Below are 18186 nucleotides of genomic sequence, written 5' to 3'. Positions count from 1 at the left end.
GCACTTGACTGGCCACACGAATCCCAGTACAGCAGAGGTATCTGTGTGCTGCAGCTTTTGGGATGACGGCTCTCCTGTGTCGAGAATGGTTATTTGGTATATAGGTTGCAGTTCAAGCAATAATCTGACTTTTTATCTCCCCTGAAGCTCTCACAGAACAGTAAGATGCATAAAAAAATTAGATTTCAGCTTTTTTTGAAAGAAAAATCAACATTATTTTGACCTTTTTGAAAATCATCTTCTGTTTCAGAGCTTCCTGGCAGACATTTAACTGCCGACGAAGTCAAGCAGCCAGTGCTGCTGAGTGCAGGGACCGAGATCCACTGCCCTTGGTCACCCCACCACTGGAGTCAGGAGCTTGTAGGCTGAGGGGAAAATGGGGAGAAAGCCATATGAAAGCCAGGATCAGGATGGGCACACAGCTATGTAAACAGTGTAGGAAGGAAAGGGTTTGGGAAGCACAGGCAGGGCTCACACAGAGGGAAATCTCCACAGTCCCTCCTGCCCCAGCAGCCCCACAGCATCACCTCTCCATCGCCTGCTGCATACTCTGCTTCTGGTTATTTTCTGAATTAATCTCACAGTCATAAAGAGTGTTTGCACTGCAGACTTTACCAAAAATTAAGATGGATATTATCCCTCTCATTTCATCTCTTCTACACCAAAACATGACCTTCCTATTTACACTACCAGTCAGAGGTGGAAGCTGAGCTGCTTCGACAAACAACCAGCAGTGTTACTGAATGAAAGGTGATGATTTTCATCATTTTTGTTTCGGTGGGAGAAGAAGAGACTGTGTTGGTTTGGGGTTCTATTTTAAGAGACGTGCCAATTAAAGCAGATATGTTCTTTGTGTGAAAAAGGTTTCACTGAAATGAAGATTGTTTGTCAGAAACCTTTGTGGAAATTTTTTATCACACCTCTGCATTAGACCTGCTCTTCAAACTGAAATCACAGATGAAGGTCAGAGTGCCTGAGTTAGCCCGCAGGCTTGCTTGTTGCAAATTCCTGTGGATTGTGTGTCTTCACTGCACAAATCAAAGGGATTCATGATTCCTTCCTTTCAGCTCACTGGTGACGCAGTTCCATTTTACGGCTCCTGCTCAGAGTGTCACTGAGCTTTTGTACAAAGCGGGTGCATTTTCTGCCATCTGTTTTTTCCTGTCATTTCCAAACAAGGAAACAAGATCATTTGGGATCATTCCCTGCTGAACATTTTAGAAAAAAACCCTGCAGTCGTTAGTCTTTATGCAGCCAGAGGTCTCATACTAGATGAGAGATTTGCCTGATTAAGGAGCACAGAGTTGACCCTTCCACAAGAGATCTAATTTAATGAAATGCGTATGGTACAGCCATAACAGTGCTCTGGAAACATCCCAGAAAATGCTATTGCATATCCCCAGCACACATCCAGTTCCACCAGCTTTAACTAAAATCCCTTTGCTAAATGTTCAGGAAACTCCATGCCCTAACACAAAAAAAAAAAAAAAAAAAAAAAAAGAAAGAAAAAAAAGTCAGAGCTACATTCTTTTGTTTAACAAACCTGACAAAAGGAAGCTGAGTCAGATTCCCTCCAGGATACACACCTCAAGCTGTGACAAAAAGGAAACCAGTTACCAGGTGGAAATGACTAAGAGCACTGCACTGCCCTGATTAAAAGGCCCAGAAATAACAACACAACCTGCTGCAGAGATTATGCTTTCCACATGGAGCAGTAATTGTTATTTTTTAAACTTTAAGTAATATTTCTTCCAGAGAGCCTTCAGACAACAGTCAGATGCAGTTGCACATTTCAAATGGGAGGGATTTTACCACGATTGTCTGAGCTGTTCAAAATGAGCCTTTGGGGTTTATTTTTATAACTGAAGGAAAGCTTATGCTCTCCTATAATTCCTGACTGGTCAGAAAAACACTGACACAGGGTTACTGCTGTGACTGAATTTCAAACCTTGGCAGACCTTCACTTGCACAGTGTCTGTAATGGTCTGAGTTTAACAAGACAGACTGCTAGGTCTAACCTTTATAAACTGTTACAAAAGCATTCCTGGGCTGTATTGTCAAGGGTAAAGCCCTTCCCCAGTGAGAGACAGATAGCAGGACGTTGCTTTTGAGAATCAAAATCCTTAGTTGCAGCTGTGTCAATAGCTGTCTTTGGTTTCAATGACTGTGCTTATTAAGAAGGGCTTATTTATCATGTGGAATTTCACCAGAAATGGAATTACTTGCAAAAAAAGAAAATACCATGGGCTGCTTTACCAACTTTGCTGGGATTTGTGGTGGTTAGGGAAGCAATGAATGTGTTCCTGTAGTTGTGGTTTCCATGAATTCTTTGAAGAGACCTCCACAGGCCCTGATCAGAGGGGGCAGAGAACAAGCACTACAGTGAAAACCTGAAACCAGCTGTAACCAAGAGCTGTCACCACTGCAGTCAGCCTGCCTGGCTGCAAGGAAGGAACTGGAGCTTCAGCTCACCTGACCAGCCTCCTCAGCAGCAGACAAAATATAATTCTGAAGGAAGATGCAAGTTTTGGTGTCACATTTGTTCCGTGCAGGTACCAATCCCATTAATTTGCACTAACCCCCTCACAGGTGTCTGTGCAAGGGAGAGCAGGCAGGTTCCACAGACAGCACAGTGAATGAGGGCTCTGTTTCTGCCCAATATAACACATTATTCCCCTCAGCAGCAGCAAGATGACAGTTATTACTTTAGATTCCCAGAAATGTCAAATTTAAACTATGCACAAGCACTTTCAAAGCAGAGTTGTTTTACCCCCTTATTCAAAAAGAGAAGACTATTTTAAAGTTTACTAGCATAAGTAGTCTGGCAGATTGCTCAGACACCTGCATTTAAGTAGCACAGGCTAACATCATAAAGTTTCATAGAAAGAGATGCTGCTCTGAACCAGACAGAGCTAAGCCACGTGCCACAAAGTCCCAAAACAGCAGCTAATCAACATCTGTGGGAAAAGCTCATGGAAAGAAGCAAACGATCCAGTAGGGGCAGCTGGATATAACATGGAAAGCTCATACAGCAGCACTGAACTGACCAATGAAAAAGGCCTGGTTGCATTTGGGAAAGAGAGCAGGAGGAAAATATGTGAAATTCCAAGGAGATAACTATCACTCCTTTTATTTGTGCCACCATCTCCATCTAGGAGTCACAAAGACATGGAAAGTTGCTAGATGTTATTGTTCCTATTCACTTTCACAAGTTAAGAGTTCATACACAAAATGAGGCACCTAAACAGTAAGTGTACCTGCCAATATTGTCTGATCATGCACAGGATTTTTCCCATTAGCAGATCTTGGTGTGAATTAATAATATGTTGTTTAAAACACTACCCCCATGCTTGCAAAAGGCACCAGTCTTCAAGGAGTTTTTCCAAAGTCTATTGCTTTGGTCCTAATGATAAAGAGAAATAAATCTGGAAGTCTCAGCCCTACAAGCAAACCTGCTTGCCAGCATCTTCAGTCAGCAGCTTTGAAACGTGGTGACATTCACTGCCTAGGGGGGACAGCAGGGCAAATGCCAAAGGACGCGGGGTGCTCTGAGCCATCAGGAGCTTTGCTGCCTGTTGGAATGGGCTGCAAGGATGGATTCTTCATTCCATAAAATCTCAGTGGACATTTGCTCACAGCCAGAAAGAGGACTTAAAGAATCAGTTCAGCAGAGATGTAATCTCTAAAGCGTAATGGGGAAGGGTCTAGATCGTAAATCAGGTTTCTAAAATTTCAGTGGAAGTGTCTTCCTCAAAGCTCATAAATGGTTTTCAGTTATTCTACTGAGCTCTGAAAAAGAGCATGTGAAAAGGCCTTTAGAAACTTTCTCATTTGTTTCCTTGAACTTTTCAGTAGAGATTAAACGAATCAGGTAATACAGAGCTCATGTAGCAGGTATAAAACAGACCTGGATAACCTTGGCCTATGAGATGAGCTCAGTGATTAGAGCAGGGTGCTAATGGCACCAGGTTGTGGGTCCAACACCCTACAGGCCATTCCCTTAGGAGCTGGACTAATCCTTGTGGGTCCTTTCCAGTCAGAATATTCTGTGAAATACAATTCTGTGAAACACTGGGGTTTCCTTCTTTCCTTTCTGAGCAGTGGAGATGATGAGCTCCCTTCCCTTGCCCTTTGTTTAGAGCAGCTGAGCAGCTCCCAAGCCCACAGACAGGGACATCAAAGGCTTTGGGACGGTTGTGAATACATTTGCAAGGGTAAATCATATCTGGGCCTGCTGTCTGCTGCAGGCACCAGATTATCAGGGAGCTGCATCCTGATCAGATAGCTGAGCTTCCCTGGAAAACTCCTATCAGCATCCTCCCTGCCCCTCGCTCAGCAGTGACACAGCAACGGCTGGTTTTTGTGTGAGGAAACTGGACTCTGCTTGGGCTCCTTGAGTAAGACTTTGAAAAATGACATCTCATTATATGCTTAATTTTTTTTTTAATAATTAATGTAACTTTTTTTTAAAGCCATTCACTTTTGCTGCTGTACATCCTAGAAATGTGAAAACATCTGACCAACCTCAGCCTTCTGGCAAGCCAAGGGAAATCAATGCCGGCACCTGTGCTGGACTGTGATGACAAATAGGAGCAAGAGAATATATAACTGTGGAACATTATTAAAAATTTAATTTAATTTAATAATTAAAATTATTAAATCCCATTGAAGATACATTGAACATTTTCCTACATTTACTATAAGTCGTTCAAAAAAGTAAGTTTTGAGTTAAGTCCCACACTTCTCAGTTTTCTTCTGCATTATTTAGTAAAAAAATTCCTCTTCCATTTGTACTGCACAATGCCAGAGCTATATCTTTGTGTTCAGTTCAACGGGCAGACAGGGATCAGGAACAGGCAGGGGGCTCTGAAGAATCCATCACAGTCCCACAGAAGGGTCTGGGCACTCAGCACAGGCTGGAGAAAAGCCCACTGGTCCATCAGGAGACCCCGATGCCTGTGTTTTAGTGAACTTCCCCCACCGCCACTGCCCCACGGTCACCCTCAGAAATGTAACCCAAACGCTGCAGCTTTCCCTTCTGTCTGCCCTGAGTGCTCTCCAGACTTAAAACTCACCATAATCAAGATGTTACAAATATTTTCTCCTTCTAAAAGGCCCACCTACACTGTCTTGTTCCCAGGGTTTTCATTTTACATGTGAAAAATCCTGTTAAATTTCATTTTTACGTTCAGCGCTGATAGAGCTTTAGAGGAACTCAGTCTCATTCGTATGAGGGCTCTACCTTTTTGGCTTCCAGGTATAAAAATCCTCCAAACTGCTTTGAAAATCCTGTTTGTGCAAAACAGACATAATTTGTGCTGATCAAATATCAGACCCTGAAAGTACCATTCAGATTTGCAACTCCTAAAGCTCTTTCTAAAACAATACTAAATAACACACCAACTTTGGTCTTTCTCTCAGAGCCAGTTTCCTTTTATTCAGCTCCCTCATTAGAGTCACCAACAAATAAGTAGATATAGCAATAATAAGGCTAAGTTTATCTTGTTTCCTTTTCCTCCACTCCCTTTTCTCACTGTATTGCTAAAACTTGGAACAATAACAGGATGCCGGGATGCAGGGTGGGAAAAGGCTGACTCCCAGCTGGAAAACCTTGGAGACTGGAGAGCTGAACACTCCCAGTATTGCTTAACGAAAAGAGAAGTGGATTTTGCTATTTGATCTTCATTTTTTGTGTACTGCTTAACATTTTGGGATACTGTTGATTTGAGTTTACCTGATCTGGGGACAAACCGAAGCTTCGCCAACTCTGACTCAGGTAAGAGATAAATGTTATTTGCTGTCCTTCAGCTGTGAAGTTCATTGCAAAGGTTTTTTACCTCCACCAGAATTATTTTCTAATGTGTAAAATAGTTTAAGAAATACCAGCAAACAGGCTCTGAATTTTATATACAACCACAGATCCCTTTGGGCCTCACATCGAGGGCACTCACACCAAGTGCAGACAACAGTAGAGCTGTTTACAACTGACACTGCAAGAGGAAAATCCCTGGCTTTCTTGGGCTATAACACAATACTCCCAGGTTGTTTAAAAGGAGAGACATTTCATGATTTTTTGGATGAACATTTAGATTATGTTGTTGATGCGCATTCATAATGGAAAAAGGACAGAAATGATCCTGCAAATTGCACCTGTAAACCCTTTAGGAAAGGATTTCCCTTGTGGCGTGGACAGTTACAGGTCCAGAACTGTTTGGAGGGAGCAGGTGTGTGCTGGGCTATGATTTGGTGTAACAGGTTTTATTATCAGGTGGCTGATTGGGCACTGCCCAGGCTCCCCAGGGCAGTGGGCACAGCCCCAAGGCTGCCAGAGCTCCAGGAGGGTTTGGATGATCCTCTGGGGCACAGGGGGTGACTCCTGGGGCTGGGCCTGTGCAGGGCCAGGAGTTGGACTGGATGATCCTTGTGGGTCCCTTCCAGCTCAGCACATTCTGTGATCCTGTGATTAAAGTGGGGGTCGTCTTGGTATCCGTCTTTGAGGTGCCACGGCTTTACTGTGCCCAGTGCCAAGAGGTGACAGCCACCATGTACCAGCTTTGGCACATCGCTCCTGCCAAGAGATTTATTTAAGGCTTAGAGGGGAGTTTACATAAACAGGTCAGTGATTTTGTCTCCTAAACTCAAGTTTAAAGTGGCCCAGGTGCTTTAGCACCCTAATCCTGGGCTGCTAGGTTTCACAGACCCTGTTCTAAAAGACCAGCAATTCTTATTTCAGAGGTTTCTTGATCTCAGTGGTCCAAAAAGACCTACTTTTTTCTGATGAGGTATTTTATGAGCAGTGGCTTGATACAAAAAGTTGGTTGAAAAGGCTTTTATCTTATCCTAAAGCTATTGTAACAGGTCCCTGAACTAACAAGCTCCCTGTACAGCCTGCAGAGATGAAGCATTTATGCATAAGAGATGAACTGATTGTGTTTTTTTCTGTAAGAACTCTATGCTGTAATAGTGGGACTGTCAGTGTGCACAGTACCTCACTGTGCTGGTTGTCACACTGTAATAAAGATAAAAGTAGGAAAGAAATGCAGGGAAAAAAAATGTGGAAGATGAATCTCTGCAAGAAAATCTCTTGCATTCTTAGCTACCAAAGACTTTCCAAGTTGGCTGCTACTGCAGTTAACAAAGGCATAGTTAATCAATGTGTCGCTGCCTCCACTGATTATAAATCATTAGATCAGCATTTGTAAAAGCACACAGTATTACAGATGTTCATGTAGGATAAAATATTAGACAAAAGCAAGGATGCTCCAGTGATTTACAAAAGCTTCTCATCTTAGGTTAATTTGTGCCTTGTAAGAACAATTCACAGAAATGCTGACTTGCAATTTATCTGCAGTATCTCCAGGAGGTATTTTATCCTTAAATAAAGGGTGACCCACAAGAGAAAAGGACACTGGATTAATTTAGCATATGAAAGCCTTAGAATAGTACAGTATACCATAGAGAAGAATGTGAAATTACAAACAATAAAACAAATTAATTTGAAAGCAAAATATAAACTCCATTAACAAATCATTCCTGCTTTGCCCACAAACCTGGCTTTGTTTTTCAGGCTGCTACAACAGAAGTATTTCCCAAAGCTTTGCTTTAGCATAGGATCATAGAACTCTTTTTCAAACATTTTAAAACTAATGCTAATGCTGAAATTGTGCCATGAAAGGGATACCTGTCCCTCAGCAAGGTGCAGCTTGCAGAGTGGGAGGTGTGAGGCAGCTGGGGCAGAGCAGAGTTAACAGGTCTGATGCCAGGTTTGCTTCACATCCTGTCTTTGCTGAGGGAAACTGCACTGAAAACAGGATACAGGCAAAAATCCTGGGGCATGGTTTAGAAGCTGCTCTGATTTACAGCAGTTGTGGAACAAAGGCCTTCAGTGCACAGCTGTAAATCAATTACTTCAATTAATATTTCAAATGAAAAACAGAAAAACTTTTTTTAAATTATTTTTTTCTTATCAGTGTATGTGTCTACACAACTACAGGTTTAAATCAGGCCAGGCAATATTTTATATTTTCTAAAAGAACAGAGGTTCACAGAGTCGAGATAAAGGATTAATTCTAGCAGCTGAGCTTTCTATAAGGCATCTCATGATATTTCTGGGTTTTGCTTAGGTTCCAGAAGTTTAATTCAGAGCTTCAAATGTTAGTGCCAAGAACAAAATAAGAGGTTCCTTGTTTTTGTGAGAAAATTTGTTGGACATGAAATTATTTTGGTGTAATTTTTTTTTTTTAATAAATGTCTTTCCCCCTGTTATCCTTGTGAGTTTACAAACCAAAAACCCCTCCAAGTTTAGCCCTGATGTGTCTGGTTTCCATTCTATCCAGGAACAGCAGACAGTGGTTATTGTGTAAACTGGAGGTTTGCTAGGGCAGAGATGCCCAGCTCACCATGACTAGAACAATTCCCCACATGTGCTTGTGAAGAGCTGAGCAGAGTCTGAGCTTGGAGAACAGACCTTGGCAAGCCCAGAGCTGGATCCTTGTTTGATCTGTGATAAGAGTTTGTTGATCCCCCCATGGATCCCAGTTCAGCCCCTACTCCATCCCAAGGGCCTGTGCAGGTGTATCAGCACTGCAGACACACAGGGCAGAGAACACTCTCCTGTCAGGTCATGGCCAGGAGCCACCACTTTGGCTGCCAAGGAACTTGCAGGCATCCTTTTCCAGAGCCTGTCCAAGCACAGAGCCCATTGCAGACCCAGGGATCCTACCAACTGATGCAGGGAACAAGGATGGGCAAAATCAATGTACATCTGTCAAGGAAACTTGCCTGTCCACCCCCCCGGAGCCACTCTGGCAGCCACACTGCCACCCCCAGACTGGCACTGCTGGGACAGGACCCCCTTCACAGCAGGGGCTCCAGGAGCCAACAGGTCCTGCTGGACTCCCCACACACTGTCAGACCAGTTTCCTCACCAGTTCCACCCCAGTTTTCCCATGGCAGAGCCTCATATGTCTCGTTCCATAAAGCTATTTGTGCCCAGTGCAGTAACACAGAAACAGCCAAAGCTGTCACCTCCCAAACAAAGCAATTCCTGGGCTTTTCTCCCCTCCCAGTCCAAGCACATCAGAGTCTGGAGCCCTCAGCTCCCTCAGCTGGCTGGGTCACATGTACCTGTGCCCTTTGTTATGCACAGGCCTCTTGCCCGGGGCTCCACTCATCTCCCACCTCCAGAGCCCACCCTGAGCTGCCCCTGAGCCCCCTGCACTGAGCCCCTCGACACACCCTCATTGCATGTGCGGCCCACCTCCCAGACTGAACCAGAATCCCTCAGAATCACATTCTGAGTTGGAAGGGAATGGCCCACACAGGGGTCAAACCCACGACCTGGGTGTCATTAGCACCAGCTGAGCTCATCTCAGGGTCACTGCAGTGAGCCTGACCATGAAATATGGGAAAATTAATACAAAATTTGGAAGAACCTGTTTGTAATTCTTCAGTGTAGGAATACAAATTTGCCCTTCCATTTGATTTCCACACACCTTCATATGAATTTCAGATTTGCCAACAAGAATGGAACTGGCCATATATTGAATGGAAGGTTTTGCTGAATATTTTAAGTTTTCTCATACTTCCGAAGTGGATGTTATTTGTGCCATGAGTCTGTTTAATACACATGCTGCTACACACATCTCTTGGGCAGGCAGTGAGATTTGGGGCCCAGCCCTTCTGGGTGCTAAATAAACCCCATGGAGGTTCGCAGGGCCTGGAGCAGTTCAAGAGCTGTGATTTTCAGGGCTGGCAAAGACAGGAGAAGGGCACAGGGAGAACTAATCCATCCATTGCACTGTCTACACTTCAGTTTTGCTACTCTGAGACTATCCCAGTAAATATTTACAACCAGTAAACCAGAGGCAAGCAGGTGCAGGGACACCGATAAGTATTTTTGTGTCAGACAGACAGCAAAACTCTTAGAAAAGATTAGCAGCTGAAAGTGTTTTCAAGTATTTTCTATGAAGGCCCAGAACTTACAGTGAAAAATGACTGGTATTTTAGAGATTACCTGGGACACACTGCAGAAATGGCACATGTACCTTCCCAAAGAGCAGCAGAGAGCAAAGAGTGTTCTTGTGTCCTGACACTGCTGTCTGAATGCGAGGGGGTACAGAGCACTGTCACAGGTAAAGGTAGAGCAAAACCAAAATTGTTTTAAATCTTCATTTTCAAAACCCAAAGAGGTCAGTTCTATTGTTCCAGTCTAATTGTCATCAAGATCCTTCTGCTCCTGTCCAACTTCACCAGCCAAAACTTGAGGAGAAAGAGCCCCCATTTCTATTATACATTCCTTTAAAAAGCCTCCTGTCAGCCTCCACAAACTCACAGGAGCCCACCTGGCTTTGTCCCCACTAAAGTCACCATTTCTCTGCATTCTCTGCATCCGCCCCTCTCCCCAAACCCAACATCTGGAATGGTTCTCCTGACACCTGGCAAAGCTCAGGGGGCACAAGGTGGGTTATCTGCAGCACACAGGGGCCCTGGGCCTTATTGTTTATGACAGTGTAAAGGGAAATTCCACTTCCACAGTGTGTCTGGAAGATACAGTTGAATTCCTTCTCCTGCCTTTGTCCACATTTTTAAGCAATCCTTTGGTAGGACCAGTCTTCCTTTTCCCCTTCCTTTTATGATGCTATCTGGTATGAATTTGTACTCTGGAAATCCTCTAGGAGGCCCAAGTCTGCCTTACAACACATTGCTTGAGCAGACCAAGGGCCTGCTACTGCTCTCATGCAAATGAGAGGAAATCCTGCAATTGATGGGAATGGTTCCTGTGAGATGTTCAACTTCATTGGCAGAATCTCCACTGGCACAGAGTTTTAGGTCACCATCTCCATTCATTTTGTGGAATACTCCCTCCCCCTACCTCCAGTCCTGGACCTGAATTCAGAAGAGATTTGCATTATCTTAGTGGCTTTTACTGTCGTTATCTTTCAGATATACATGATCTATCTGCAAGACAACCAGTTACTCGTGACTTGATGATCTTAAAGGTCTTTTCCAGCCTCAAAGATTCTATGATTCTATGTTAGAATTAGGCCAAGCAATCAATACTACTAATAATCAGACTTTTCACCACCTGATCTAGAAATCTACAATGAAATAGTATACATTATATATAGTCTACTAGTAGTATAATTAATAGCATATATTGTCTATTTGCTCAGTATTGTTAATTTATGTGTTTAGGCTCTCATTAAACATAAATAAATATTGCTACACCATGCACATTTTAATATTGTTCAGACTACCAATACACTCTGCCAAAGACACTTACCCAGCACAGAAATTAAGAAGTGAGGGCAGAAAGCAGAGAGTACAAAGAGCTGAAATGCTTTTTGTAATGGGTTCGTTTTGCAAAGAAAATAATGTCAATGTGACAGTGAGAGAGCTCTCACAGATCTCTGTAGCACCATTTAACAAACACATCTGCTTTGTACTCTAGATCTGCCAGCAGCAGCCTTGGTAAAAGTTCAGGATTGGAATGGGTACTGAATTACTGAATAGTAATTGCACTTGGAGATGACTTCAGTCTCAAACAGGAAGAAAGGGGCACATTTCTCTGTGGAATATATTGTCTCATTTTCCTGCTGTGAAATCGTGAGCTGTATCACTTGCCTTGTATGGATTAATCTTGGGCTTCTTTACGTGATGAGAAAGGGTTCATTCACACAGGAAAGGGGTTTTCAGTGGCCTTGATTAAAATGTGAGATGTGGGAGAAATAAATGTTCCACCTACACAGCCACTAAAGAGACAAAAAATCCCACCTCAGCCCAGAAAATATCTCCAGCTGTGTTTGGGGTTCGGGCAGCAAAGCCACACATGCAGCACTGCTGGGAACAAGAACTGCCCAAACATCAGGGGACTCAGAGCATCACACCCAGGGCAGGCAGCAGCTCGAGCCTGGGGGGGGACAGGTTCCTCCTGGCCTCTGCTCTGGGGTGGTAAAACTCATCAGCCTGATGATCTCCTTAAGCCAGAGCACAGGCAACAGAGCAAAACACAATTACTCCACATGGAAACAAATCCACACTGACAAAAAAAAGTCATACAACTTACAACAGCTTTCCTCATCTTTATAAGCTTCCCTGAATTTTCAAATTTTCAGGCTCTTGGCTTCCCTTTATCAGCACGTCGAACTGAAAATTTGCTTCCCCAGTTTTAGTTTGATTTCCAGATGAGATTTTCCTGACAAGAGCTAAGCTGTAAGTAAAACTATTGAAAGGCTCATTGTAAATTCACTAGGGCAGTAATAATATCATTTGCATCATCTCACAACACATGGAGATTATAACAATGGAAATGTTCCAGGAAAGGACCGTAACTATAGAGGTGGGCTAAAAAGGTCTAAAGTTAATTAAGCCTGGTCTAGAAGTCTAGTTGAATAAGGGCAGGAAACAGAGAAGAATGAACTGACATTTGAATTAGACATTTTAAAAAGGGAGAAAAATACTGAACACTAAACAAAATCTATCCAGACACACCCTGTTTTTTTAGCCTCTTGCCCAGACAGAAAACAAGAGATTTATGTATATGTACATGCTTTCTTTATCTGCCAGAAAAATAATTTTCAGAGGAAATACTAATGCATTCAGTTCCCCAGGAGAATACCCTGGACAAAGGAATGAGCACACAGAGCCAGCTGAACATGGTTTCTCTGTTTCAGATTACTGTTAGTGCAGTAAATACCAATTACTGTGACCTGGGCATGATGCTTGTGTTCCAGACAGATACTTTTGCTCTTGAGCTTTTGTTAAAGGAAAATGTCAAAAAAATCTTATCTGCTGTAAACACAGCTACATTGCACCTTTAAAAAAATCCTGTTTATTGCATGTGGTTCCTCAAAGGATTGGTACTTCTCCTTAATGAGAGTGACTCAGCTGGAGCTCTGTGCTAGGAGGCCTCTCTGATAGTAAGGTTTTATCTGGAAACAAAGGGGAAGTGGAGAAAGCTCTTCATTACATTATTCTTACTGTGTACCTTGTTTTGTTTCAGCTTGTCCTAACTCTCAAACATCCAGTGACAGCTTCAGCTGATCTCTGTGCAGAGCAGAGCTAAGCAAGGGCAGTACCAAAACAGATCCATTCTGAAAGGTGCACACAGTTTATTGTAGGGAACAAAGCTCCTGGTCAGAGATGCTTGAGAAGTCTTTTAAATGACAACAAACAACTCCAGTATGCCCAAACCATTCCACTTCTGCACTGGAAGGAGCAAATAATTTTTGAAGGATTCCCTTGTCCCCCCACTCCCCAAAAACCAAACATCACCTGGCTGTGGGGGGTGCTGGGGATGAGGGAAGCTCAGTGCTGAGACACCTGCACCTCTGTCTCTCCCACTGGAGCCACCACAGTTTGGGATAAAGAAAAGGAAATTGGCTCAGAGCAAGAGAGAAAAAAGCTGGATGTACAACCATGTAAATATGTCCCTGAGACTGATCGTTGTCAAAGTCAGCGAGGCCCTTCTGAGCAGTGAGTGCCCCTGACTGCGGGATCATCCCTGAAAATGGCTTTAGGAATCAAGGGAGGGAACAAGCTCTTTGCCTGTTTGCAACACTGGCATTTCATCACTGTTTGCAGCATCTGTCTTTATCAATAATTAATCTGGACAGGAGATATTTTCCTCTGGGCTCTTTATTTTGGACTAAGAATTCATGGGGGGAAATGTCTGCAGTTCTAGACTGTGATGCAGGGTTATCCCACCCACCTTATCATCTCACTTCAGAACAGGGCTGTATCTAATGAAAGTTAAGCCCCCAAAATAGCTCAGATTTCAACAGCATTTGGCAACTGTTATCAAAAGATGTGGCCAAGAACAAATTTTCTGTCACCTGACTGTGAGCTTCATCCCTGCAACATCTGCAAAGCAAATAAGTCATCCCAGTCACAGGGACTACGGGCTTCCTGATAGTAAAAAACACTCCAAACCAACAGAGCACAGAATCTTTATGATACATGGATGATGAGCTAATAATGTTCTGTACCAATACCTAAACTCTGCTTGTGGGTTTGAGCACATTCACTAAACACCAGAACACTCCTGCTCCTCAGGAGTCCTTCAGCCCTCGTAAACCTGCTCCCAGAGAGCAGAAGCTGTAAACAGCTATAGCAGAGTAGTTTGTGACCTTGAAACTCCATGCTATCCATGCTGGCAACAACTCAGAGAATGCCAAAACCTTCTGTTTATGATAATATATTTATTTGTTATGAAACAGCATCAAAAATTAGTTTAATAATTTAATCACAATTGAGCTTCAACATATTTAACAGCTGGGTTCATCCTGGGCATTGTGCTTAAGCACATTTTATTCTTTCCTGTATTTTGTACTGACAGATTTGTATGTGAAGTAAAATGACACATATGTATGTGAAGTAAAAGGCTTTATGCATGGAAAGACTGGACAATGCCATTTGCTTCTTCTTTAAAGGACTCTAATCCACTTTGGGGACACTTCAGGGAAAGTGTTTATAGTAAAGCATTATATGACTGTAGTAGAAGAGTAAGAACCCTTCAGCAGCACCAGGACACACAGATTTTAGTGCTTCATATCCTGTATCTGCTCCATTTCAAATTGGTTTTCACCACCACTCAAGTATCTCTACAGTCTCTGTGATGACAATTAACTTTATCATGAAAAATGAGCAGACAGGGATTCTGCACCTGCCAGAGACATGATCTACATGTGAGAGTGGGAAATGAGGAACATTCTCAAGAGTCACCCAAGGATTGATAGACCTCTGGCTGATAGACCTTCATCCTTGTTTCTCTCCTGGGCAAGGCAGTTTCACCAACACTGGGTACTTGCTGGACAAACCAGGATGCTCATAGGAAAGGAAAATAGCCATCCTTTAAAACAACAATTTTGCACAACCAATCTGATGAGAAGACCACAAAGTGTGTGCTCTCACCACTCATTTTAATGACTTCAAAGTATTGTTTTACCTCCATCGTGTGTCATCCTCACCACAGCAAACAACCACCACTTACGCAGTGCAGTCATTTCAACAACAAAAGTCAGTCAAGAATTAATTATTCAGTTAGTCAAAAACTAGTGCTTCCTTAAAGTCCATGGAAAGACCAACCCAATAACTAAAACATAAACATATATTTAATTTGTTTCTCAATTATTAGATTCACAAGGAAGAAACTCAGATAAAAACCAGGTTACTATAGATTGACAGAAAAATTATTTGATTAGAAATGAGAATAGGAATCAAAGCTTGTGCACATGAACCAGAGGAGGAGTCCCTCCTGGCTGACTGACTTCACTGTGTAGGAGTTTTGACATGACACATAAAAATTAGCCCTGGTTTCTCTTGACCTATGTGGAAGTTGCTTACTTTTGTACAGACCCTACAGGTACATAGAAGTAGAGCCACATGTTTTATTAGAGCAGGTATGGGATTAATTTCCACAAACAGAAATGTTTCAGATCCCAAACAGATTTAAACAAACACTATCCACAAAAAGCTACAGGTAAAGACCACAGAACAACCAGGCACAATCTATCAGCCCATCTCCTCCAAATTTTTTAAGGAAAAGATACTGTTTGAGGTTTTCTCGAATTCCAGCAGTAGTCCAATTGAGAGCTGATTCCGAGCTGTACAGGTGTTATGTACAGGTAAACCAAGATCTAAGCCAAATAAAGGGTTATTTGAGAACAAGAAATTGAACCTGAACCACCACCAGCAAGACACACTATAAAAAAAAAAAAAAAAAAAACAACAAAATAGTTTTATAACTAATCCATTCCTTATCAGACACGAGTCATGTAGGAGCACAGACAGCACCCTCCAAACTGCAAATCCATTTTTGAAAGTTTTTGGAAAATGCACATTAAGAGAAGGTTAACTAGAAATTGAGAGAAATCAGTTAATCCTTCAAGCTCTGAGATTTTTGGCCTTGGTGCTTGACTGTCCAACAGACTTGCCTCAGAATTCCCTCAGCCAGCAGTTCCCAGCAGAGGATTTTTGTGAGCCAGAGTGGGGCTGTGACCCTGTCCTGCCCACACAGAGCTCTCCTGTGCACAGATGAGAATAAGCCAAGCCTGCTACAGGCTGGGCCTTCCCTGCTCATGCCAACAGCTTTACCTCAGTGGATCTACCCAGCTAAAACATTATGAGGCACATCACTGGTGTAAAACCAACTGCAGCAAAGTCAGGAGAATTTACTGATGCCAGAGCTGATCCTGCACCTGACTCATCCCGCTTCTCTTCCAGATCCAGACCTTCCAGGTCTGGGTGCTCTCTAGCAAACAAACTGCCAGTCTACACATCCCTTTTCCATAAACGTGTCTTGCCAAGGAACAAACAGGATCTTTCTTCCTCACTCATTTCTCTAAAATCATTCTGTTTACAACAAATGTCTTCTCAGGCCATACATTTCTTATTTTCAGTTTGCACTCTGCCTTTTCATGTGCCCTTCTCTCAGGATTCACTGAAACCCTTTGAACCTGGAGCCAGAAGATCAGTCACCAAATGCAAGCAGGGGTGTCAGGAAGCTCTGGGAGGACCTTTGGGTGGATTCATTCTCACTGCTCACCCATCTTCAGTGCACAAGCTGCCACTCTCGAGCTTGGAGAGTGGCTTTGTTTTTAAAAAAAAAAAAAAAGAAAAAACTCAGGTCTTGCCTCCCCCATTTTTAGCAAGTTCTGTACCTGAGATAAGAGAAAGATTGGGAGCCCAGTTTGGCTGCCAGCTTTCCACCAAGGTAATAAACCTTTAATGTACACACAGCAAGTATATGTAGGCCTTTTATAGCCAAATGTCTTCATTTCCAAAAGAAGAATCTGTCCTTGCTGAGGACTCCATCCACCCATGAGCTGCAGTTGTATGTTGTATCATCTAGGAGGGGATTTTCTGGGGAGATGAACAGACAGGGGAAAAAATCATTAATAATATTATATATAATATATAATATTATACATAAATGTATATATTTATATAATGTATAATATTATATGTTGTATAAATCTATATATTTTTATATTAGACCTACCAGAAACCTGGAACTGGAATCACAAAACAATTTCAGACTAGAATTAATTCTCTTTTTCCCTAGGAAAAAAAATATAAGGAGCCAAAACCAGAATGAAAATCAGAAGTGCTGAATTGTGTCCTCACCATCAACACCGAGGACTGAACAGCGCCAAATGCAGCAAAAGAGCTCTCACAGCACTGAGTGATGTGTGGGGTTATTTTTAAAGTAGCAAGTTTGCTTAAGACATTGCTGAAGTGGCTATTCATTCAAAGGCACTATCACAAGTATAAAATGTCATTTTACAATGAGTTTTCAGGCAGGCATTTGCACTCCAGATTGTTTAGTCATCAAAGTGGCTATTTACCTAAAGGCACCATCATGCATATAAAATGTCGTTTTAGAATCAGTTTGCAGGTAGGCATTTGAACTCCAGACTCTTTAGTCATCAGTGGAAACCACTTCTCAGATGCATAAAATTGCCATAAAGGCAATCAAAAATATAGCACCAGGTAGTCAGGCCCATTTAAATCAGCTCAATAAAGCAGAAAGGAAAAAGCAGCAGTGTTCTCAGGAAAGGCCTATTTTGGTCATTGTTCTGTGTTGAGGACAAGTGACAAAACAGAGAAAACCACCAAGCGACCACTCTGAAAAAAATCATATCTGAAAATGCAAAAAAAAAAAAAGATTGCTTCATATCAAAGGTTGCAGAATTTCTCAGACAGCTTTTTTCAGTGGTGTCACTAGAGTTTGAAGCCCTGCCCTGGTTCCCATTGTCACTGTGAGCCCTCAGCTCCTCTCACTGAGCTCCAGGAGAGAAGGAGGGTCACGTAGATACTGAGGAGAACCTGGAGTGAAGGTAACAAACATATCCATGTGGTCACTCGGGGTGTTTCTCTGGGGTGTTAGAAGTTGGTTGGAGCAATATTGTCTAATTATGAAACAAAGAGCAAAATCTGAGACTAATTATGAGGTGGAGAACACAATCTGAGACTCTTGGTACTCCTGACCCTGGTCCCCTGTCAGGAGATCACTGTGCTTCAAATGCATCTTTAAAGGGGATAATGCTTTTTAAGTGGTTCTAGGACTTTTCACAGACACATGAGGAGCTTTATCATGTGTTTGCACAGCCCTTTACAGCCCCTGAAAGGCAGATTAGGTACTGTGAGGGCTATTTTCTTTTTGTCTCCTTAGCAAAACTACAG

At 42.5% G+C, this 18186-nt stretch overlaps 1 protein-coding gene across 5 annotated transcripts in view; it reads left to right on the top strand.

Annotated features, from left to right (window-relative positions):
• The first annotated feature begins 5569 nt into the window (after positions 1–5569).
• Positions 5570–18186, top strand: part of CDH5 (cadherin 5) — a 29678-nt gene continuing 17061 nt past the window's right edge. For 3 of the 5 annotated variants that reach the window (XM_017832299.1, XM_017832293.1, XM_017832297.1), the window contains exon 1: positions 5570–5776. The gene's annotated coding sequence lies outside the window, so the exon portion shown is untranslated. Of the gene's footprint in view, positions 5777–17729; positions 17841–18186 lie in introns of those variants that run through there. The other 2 variants (XM_017832295.1, XM_017832296.1) reach the window with 2 other exon arrangements.

Source organism: Lepidothrix coronata, unplaced genomic scaffold (genome assembly GCF_001604755.1).
Source record: "Lepidothrix coronata isolate B3197 unplaced genomic scaffold, Lepidothrix_coronata-1.0 Scaffold200, whole genome shotgun sequence".
NCBI classification, from domain to species: Eukaryota; Metazoa; Chordata; class Aves; order Passeriformes; family Pipridae; genus Lepidothrix; species Lepidothrix coronata.
The sequence above is the reverse complement of the archived record's forward strand: the minus strand, read 5'-3'. Positions and strand labels throughout refer to the sequence as shown.